Below are 8607 nucleotides of genomic sequence, written 5' to 3' on the forward strand. Positions count from 1 at the left end.
TATAAACTATAATACCAGTGATAAATAGCTTAAAATCCCCAGTCTGTTACTGTTATTAATTCTGTATGATTCAGTGATGAATGATCAACTTCCTTGTCTGGACATTAAGAGAAATTACTACCCACCTTTCAAGATTGCTACAAGGATTATGGAAGACAATAGTCACATACAGTGCATACTATTTACAAGACAGTCATTGGAAACTATTATGATCCTTGTTATGATAATTATACTCTTGATAGAGCAATCATGACAAAAGGCTCATTTCTACTATCCCTGAGAACCACCTCAACAAGAGTAGAGGACGAAGCAGAGGAGACATAGGTCTGGAAGATACTGTGGAGACCCAGGTAGTCCTCTGGTGTGCTGCTAGATATTTTATGATCAGATTGTCAAGGGTCAATGGATGGATATAGGGTCTGTTAATATACAGATTTCAACAACTGGGTAATAATAGCTATGCAGCTGATTTCTTTTTTTTTTTTTAGTTAAAATACATCAATTTTTAAAAAATACATTAAATTTTAATACTTTCAAACAAAGATTGTTCTTGAACAGGACTTCCAAAGTTTAGTGCAAGGAATAAATTTGGCTTATCAATATATGTTCTGTGGCCTATCCAGTCTTAAAACAGTAAACAAACAAAATGAAAACACTGAGTTACTGGCCTGAATTTTAAAAATTAATAATTTTGTACTAATAAAATTCCAGATTCACAGCTTATCTTGAAAAAGCAAATGATCTGCATCTATTGGCCCTGTTCCCAAATGGCAACTCAGGACTTCATGCTTTAGTCCCAGGGACTGAGAAGTCTCTGTTCTCGGGCCCCTTTCCTTCCATGCACCTGTTTTTCCTTACAGGGTAGAGAAAGCACCTCCTCCACAGCCCAGGGATGCCGGGTTTGGCACTGGGACACGTGTGCAACAGCACAGTGTTATCCACCAAGGAAATTGGAGCTAAACACTAAGTTGCCTTTTCCCAGTGGCCGGAGCAGGCACAACTGCTTTGCATTCAGCCCCATGCTTCTTGCAGTCCATCTTCCCCGTGTTTATCTCCTTAGGTGCTGTCAAACCCTTCAGATGAGATAAATGCTGTCCACAATACCACTCTTAGAACTCATCTCAACTGGTAGCTTGGGAATTCTTGAAACTAATTTCGGCTATGATTATCATATTCCCTTACCTTGTAATTTTGAATCCTGTACAGGGGCAAGCAGCATGTCAGTTGGTTCCTGTCCCTCCTGGGAGTTACCTTGCCCTCCCCAGACACCAGTCCTGGATGAGGGCCTCTGGGGGAGCCCCTTGGGAAAGATGGCAGCTGCTACATTGCTCAACTCTGCCTACCCCAGGAGCACTGCAGAGAGGTGGGGGGGAGGTGGCGAGTGAGGTCTCACAAGAGCCCAGAGCCTTGCTGCTGAGATAGGTTATTGAAAATTCCAGGGGAGGGGCTGGTGAGATGGCTCAGTGGTCTAAAGCACCTACTTAGAACAAGCTTAGCAAAGCACAGGGACCGTGGTTCAATCCCCCAGCACCACATGCCAGCCAGCCCTGCCCCTTGGCGGGCTGAGCTGGCCACACACACACACACAAATAAATAAATAAAATTTTAAAAAAAAGTTAAAAAAAAAAAAAAAAAAAAAAAAAAAACCAAGAAAATTCCAGGGGAATTTATCAGAAGATTTAGACTAAAGGGCTGAGTATAGAAACAGTTGTCCTTCCTCTGACATACAAAAGAGCTGCGTCCAAGTCCCAAAGCCCCTTGTGTCAGAACGCGACCTTATTTGGATGCAGGATCTTTACAGAGGGAATCAAGTTAAAATTCAATCTCTAGCATAGGCCCTGATCCAATAGAAGAGGTGTTCATATAAGAAAGGGAAATTTGGGCTCAGAGAAAATGTCATGGGCAGATGAAGATGGGGACCACGGTGATGCCTTCACAAGCCAAGGATACCAAAGATTACCTAAAAGCACCATCTCTGAAGTGATGGTCCCCACCCTGCTGACACCTTGCTCTGGACATTCTAGCGCCTGAAAATGTGAGACAAGAAATTTCTACTTAAGTCACCAATTTGTGGTACTTTTTAAAAAAGTAACCCTAGAAAACTAATTCTTCAACAACTAAAAAAAAAAAAATCAGATATAATGAAGAGATACAATGGGGCTGTAATTTGGGCACCTCTGAGTAGCTGGGTCAAACAAGAGTGTGCATATCTGTTCCCAGGAAACCTGGTAGAGCACAGGCTTCCCACGTCTGGAAAGAACTGAGAAGCTGGAGCTTCCGTGGGTCCACGCCAATGGCAGAGGAGGCACAGCCAGATCTTCAGGGGCAAGCTGCACCGGACTACCTTGATCTTAACTAAAATGGGGATTCTGGAGGGCAGGTAAGGCTTAGAGATACCTCCTGTCCCTCCTTGCTCTCTGCGCTTTCAGTTTTCAGAAATTCCCCTGAGATTTCACATGTGTCTGCTTTTGCTTCGCAGTTAGCAGTCGATCCAGCCTTGCTGTTGTTGCCCTTCCTTCAGTCCCTCAGCGGATTCAAGCGCCTGCAAGCAGGCACAGGGGCTGGGGCTTTGATCCCCGCAAGGCAGGCCCATCTCCAAGGGCGCACTGAGACAGCAATGGAGACTGGGCGTGGTGGGGCGTGCCTGTAATCCCAGCTCCAGAGAGGCTGTAAACAGGCAGATCACTACAGTCTGATCTAGTAGTGAGACCCTGAACACCCTGTGGACCCTTCCCTAAAGTACAAAAAAAAAAAAAAAAAAAAAAAAAAAAAAAAAAAAAAAAAAAACAAAAGCAAAACCAAAAACAAACAAGCAAACAAACAAAACAACAACAAAGAGCCAAGGAGAGCTCACTTATGAGAACTGACATAGAGTCTGTTTGGTCACTCTGTACCCTAACACCCTATAAACAGCTCTTATGTAGATTCTTTCAATGAGTCAGATTCTTAGAATCTAATCCTTTTGATCCTTTGAGTGAGCTGAAGACCGGTAGGAAAGGCAGGCTGAGGAGCTCCCTTGTCTCTGTGCCTCTGCTTTGGGAGGGTCCACCTAAGATCCCAGCATGCATGGTCGAAGGCATCACTGGTCTCATGTGTTGTTTCTGTTTTCAAGCCACGTAAGCAGCTTTTTCCTGCTCTTTCTTTTAAAATTATTTTGTGAGGGTAACTCGTTTAGCTGCCAAGTCTCTGAAAGCGCAACAATCTCTGTGCATATCTGGAACTCACGTAAAGTAAGACAAGATGATCAATAAATTATTTAGAAATGTATCACATTCTTATGCATTCTAGAAGCTGTCATATTGCTATATTTTGCAGATGTTTAGCTGCAGCAGAACACAATGTCTGGAACAGAAGCTCTGCTGCCGTCATTCAACGTCTGACTCCACCACGGGTGCTTTTGTGACCTGGAACAAATTTCTAAGCATCAGTATGCCTGTTTCTCCATCTGTAAATTGGGGCTAAAAACTCAGAGGATTATATTATTAATACTCAGAAAGGTATCAAATAAATGTAAATATTCAGTAAATTTGCTATGAATATATAGTTGAATATTTTTTGTTATTTTGCAGTGTCCTAGACACTTTGTGTTTGTTTAATAGATTAGTTTCCTTAAGTCTTGAACATCTTTGTAGATATGTAAAACTTGACAACCTCTGAACAATTGCATAAAATTGCCAAGGGTAAAGGGAAGAGTAGATGAACATGCAAGAGGCTACTGAGAAATGATTTGGGGACCTTTGAGTACCAGTTAGGTAAGATTTGCACAACTGGAGCGGCATGGAAAATGGGCCATCATCCTGACTGATAATAAAGTCACTATTAGCAAAAACTATCTGCAAGGCAGTATGCTAAGTGCTTACTCATATTATTTTATTAAACCCTAATAATAACTCAGTCTTTGCAGATAAGGAGAGGCTGAGGGGTAATGCTAGCACAAGAGCTCACAGAGACTTTCCGAGCTACAAAACCTAGAAATCTTGCTACCCTCTTGGGTCTATTAGTCTATCTGACACAAGTATAAGGATGGTTTCCAGTTCAGGAAACTGAGCCCATGAAAGATGAGCTCATTTTCCTCATAATGTAAGTTTATGAAGTGCAGATTAGAATGTGGGTTGCTCTCTGTGCTCTCTTGCCATCCCACTCCTGCCCAGAGTATACAAAGCCAGACACATCTATTAGCTACCGGATGTCTTCAGTGGTCATCCATCCATCCATCCATCCATCCATCCATCCATCCATCCATCCATCCATCCCACTATCTATCCATCCATGGAAGAAGATAAGACAACTTTCTAGAAAACATGTGACCAAACTATCTTCTAAACATAATCTTGGATTGTAAATAGGATCACAAGTCTGCATCATGTACAGCAATTAACCACTAAAAAGAATATATGCAGTGTATTATTTGTTGAAACTGTACTTCCGATTTGATTTGAAACTGTCTCATTGCTGTTTATCAATAAAACTTTGAAAAATAAAATAAAATAAAATAAACATAATCTTGGAATCATTGTTAAAATTTTCACATAACTTTGGCAATCTATGACAGTAAGGATGTCTCTTGAAGAAGTATTTTTCCATCTATCCAATGGAAAGAATGATGGAGCTCACTGGGATGCCCTTATTGCACTGGTTACCTAGATGAACTGTTATAAATTGCAACAGTTTAATCCCAGCAACCTTGTTATCCTCATGTTTAAACCTCAATCTCTGCTGCAAGCCCTGGCTTTGACTATTATTTTATTACCCCAGCATTTAAGCCCTTTTATTATAAGTACTTGAAACAGTATTTTAAAGAGAAGTATATAAACACACACACACACACACACACACACACACACACACACACACAGAGCCTGGCTTCTGGAAGTCTCACTTGCTACATGCAGATGCAAATCTAATCAATCCGAATAGCACCTTGGATTGCCTGGCAGTCAGTGATGAGGGAAGAAGGCCAAATATGCACGTGAGGATCTGCAGTAAAACAACCAGGAGAACACTAAAGGTAACCAAAGAGAGAAGAAACCTATTCATCTAGTGAGGATTTGACCTGAGGGAGTCATTTTTCTGGTGGCCAAGTCCTACACCACTTGATTGGCTACCTGACTGTGAAGTAACATACTTAGAAAAAAAAAGGAACCCCAGAAACTTTGATCCCTTGCTTTTGTTCACAATAAATACAGTCCTCCTTTCTTACCCTCCATGCCACCCAAATGTCTTTAATTACGATTCTTAGTGAAACTTGAGATTGTGGGTACATGTCTAGAGTAGGAGACTAGGTTGTAGGTGGTAGAAGTTGGTGGTAGCTAGTCTCAGAGGACAGGGATGCCTTTCGTGACCCTTCTAATCCTTGCTCATCAAGGTTGTATGTGCCAGATCCAGCCCTACGCCAGGCCCAGTAAGTGTGTGGGAGAGCTTCCTCTCCCCCCTACTCCACCTTGTCCCTTTCAGACTCAGCTCAGGCTTGGCACACAGGCCTGGGGTGAAACTTTGCAGTTGCAGTCCCTGCAGAAAGAGTAGGAGACAGAACTACCCAGCTAGTCCAGGAGCAGAACATCTTGCCAGAGGGGCACAACAGGTTCACTCCTAAGGATGGCAGCAGGAAGGAGCTGAGCACAACAGCCAGACCCAAGCCAGGCACAGCTGGATAAATTCAAATGCTATAGATCTGTACCTGAATTTCAGTAGGTGCAAAGGTTATGACCGCACCAAAGCTCTACAACAAAGGTCAGAAGACAGTGCTATACAAAAAGACAATGAGAAGGAGCAAAATGCAATCTCAGACCCCAAGCCCACCCATAACAAGTGCAGAGGACACTAACACAGAACAAATTGGGAATCACACAGCTGAACTCAATGAATTGACAGCTTCTAAAATAAAGAAACAACTTCAGGAAGGTATAGAGGATCTCAGATTGGAAATGAAAAAAGAAATTCCTGAATTAATAGCATCTGCAGTAAAGAATCAAATGTAGAAATATATGGAAAAACCCAGTGCCCACCCAGAACAAGTGCAGAGGACACTAGCTCAGCTCAAATGTATGAATTAATAACATCAAAAGTAAATAAGCAACAGCAGAAAGTTATAAAGGAACTCAGAGCAGAATTATTTTATGAAATAATAATAAAAAAAGAATTCAAGGTTGTATGTGCCAACGTGGTATGCCTGAGCACATCAATTCTTGGGTTGGTGGAGAAGGCTTCTTAGGGCAGGACAACTCAGGAATTTATCTTTCCTTCTTACCGTCTTGGTTGGCAAGGGTAGATCATTCTGTAGACATCTAGGAGGTTCTCAGCTCTCAGATCTTTTGGCTCAGTTACCTTACACCTGCAGGTTCATCCAGGGTTGCCCAAATCACCCAGTGCAGAATAAAGGATTAGGTACAGGCAAAACACTATCTTGTTTCCAATAATATTGGCACTAAGGCAAAATCCAGACAATAAGTACTTGGCACTAAGAATGGCTATAACATCCTCTTGCAAACAGCAGTTAGACGTGGTTCGAATGTCAAATGCATATTTCATCATATTCTAGTGAAGCTTATTCAAGGGTTCCCAGCAGGAGAGCAGAGGGAAGAAAGGAAGACCCATGTAGTGAAACTCTTGATGCTGACTTCACTAATAGTGCTTCTCCTGGTAGTATCTCCTGAACAAAGGTGCTGGCTCAGCCTTTCTGCTCATTTTTGTCAAACGGAAGCTAGAATCCGGCAAGTGCATTGGTGCTGTCCGTTGATTGTGCTTGTGCTTTGGAACCACGGCCACACGTACTTATCACATGATGCCAGTTTTTGGTCCCTTGTTCTCCAGGGGAGAACAGGTTCTTCAGGTTAAGACAGGTTGCTATGTTCCACATACATAGGAATATAATAAGAACTTCTCAGTGAAATCTCTAATTGCAGTACTTTGAGAAATCAGTAAGCCTCTGGCAATTAGTGAATTCTACATGACAAGAATTATTAACTGCTTTGCATGAAGCTAACATAGTTTTGGTAAACAGATTTAATGGATCAGACACAATAACCCATTCAGTCTTATTTTGACAACACTGTAATTTACAGCAATCTAGGTTGGTGGTGGACTAACAGGCGAGGCCAGCAGCATGCTCTACTTGTTCTTTCCAATGAATAGTAAAGAAGCATTTTCTAGTTTCTTGTTGGTATGCACACAAGCAACAGTGTTCCTGTATCAGTAGCTAGTTATATTTTCTTACATGCATACTTATTTTTCTTTTCCTTTTTTGGCTCTAATTTCTCCCATTTGGTGGAAAGTCTTTATTTATTTATTTTCCATAATTTTATTGAGAAACAAATAACAATGAGACAGTTTCAAATCAAATTGGTAAGACAGTTTCAATAATTAACACACTGCATTGGTGGAAAGTCTTTACAAGAGAGACATTTTCATTTCCTTATTTTCACCTAAATGCCTAACAGAGCATCCTGTACAGAATTGAAAGCTAATTAGTTAGTTAACTTGTGATTTTGAGCTAATGAAGTAGTCTTAGAAATGAGGTTATCAAGCTGCTATTTTCAAATGAGTACACTGACTTTATATTGTTATCTCAGAGAGGCTTTCTTTGCTTATACAAATTTTAGAATTCTTCTTTAGGGAATACTTTTAGAAAACCTTTATAAGTTATATATACAAAGTGAACTCCTTTATATTCATTCATTCATTCATTTTTTTTGTATTTAGGACAGGGTGTATAGGCAGTAAAGGGTCTCACTGTGTAGATCAGACTCATAGTGATCCTCCTGTTTACAGCCTCCCAAATTCTGGGATTACAGGTGCATGCCACCACGTCCAGTCTCAAACAGCAGGCCAGGGGATTGAGCTCCCAGCCTCTGTGTCTACCTAAGCATGTGCTTTAATCCACTGAGCTCTTTGGCTGGCCCTTACATTTATTTATATTCAAATAGCACTTTTAAACACACGTGCTTTATCCCAATATATGACCATATTACTCATGTGTTCATCACTGAGCTGATTGTCTTATTGGTAGCAATCAGATGGTTCTCCTTTTCCCTGAAGGTAAGTCCTCAGATGGGTTTCTGCAATTTGTTCATCAAAGGGCAGCATGATTATGGGAACAATGTGGTTTCTCAAAGAAACCCAAAAAATGGAGGAAACATTTATTCCCAAATTCTGGCCTGGTGGTGTTTTAAGACCATCTATTCTCCAGTCATTCCTTATTCCATTGACTGAAATGCACAAAAAGAAGCCGAGATGAGCTCATGGGATATTCCAGACATCTTGGTGAAAGGAAAGCTTTGCTTCTCCTAATCTCTTTGGGAACTCAACAAAGTCTGACTGAACTGGGCTCCATCATGACCTACAGAAAATTACAGCCAAGGACTTTCTCATAACCTTCTAACCCTCTCATTTCTAATTTTACACTGAGAATTGGATCAAATTAATTTTGGGAAAACTCATACTTTATACAGTTAATAATAAATGCCCTGAATGTATGCTAACTAGACCAGTGAGCTTCTCTGAGTGTTAAGTATTTTCTCCCCCGCATTCCACGACTTAGAGCAATATAGCTATGTTTTTAGTCAACTATAATGGTAGTAATTGTTTAACAAACTGGTTTTTTTTTTTTTT

General features: G+C 40.9%; 1 protein-coding gene across 2 annotated transcripts in view; it reads right to left on the reverse strand.

The window, feature by feature from the left end:
- The window catches only part of Adamts12 (ADAM metallopeptidase with thrombospondin type 1 motif 12), a 402762-nt gene that overhangs the window by 40143 nt on the left and 354012 nt on the right, over positions 1–8607 (reverse strand). The gene's annotated exons all lie outside the window — the stretch shown is intronic.

The sequence above is a fragment of the Octodon degus genome, unplaced genomic scaffold (assembly GCF_000260255.1).
Source record: "Octodon degus isolate 3935 unplaced genomic scaffold, OctDeg1.0 scaffold00293, whole genome shotgun sequence".
In the NCBI taxonomy this organism is placed as follows: domain Eukaryota; kingdom Metazoa; phylum Chordata; class Mammalia; order Rodentia; family Octodontidae; genus Octodon; species Octodon degus.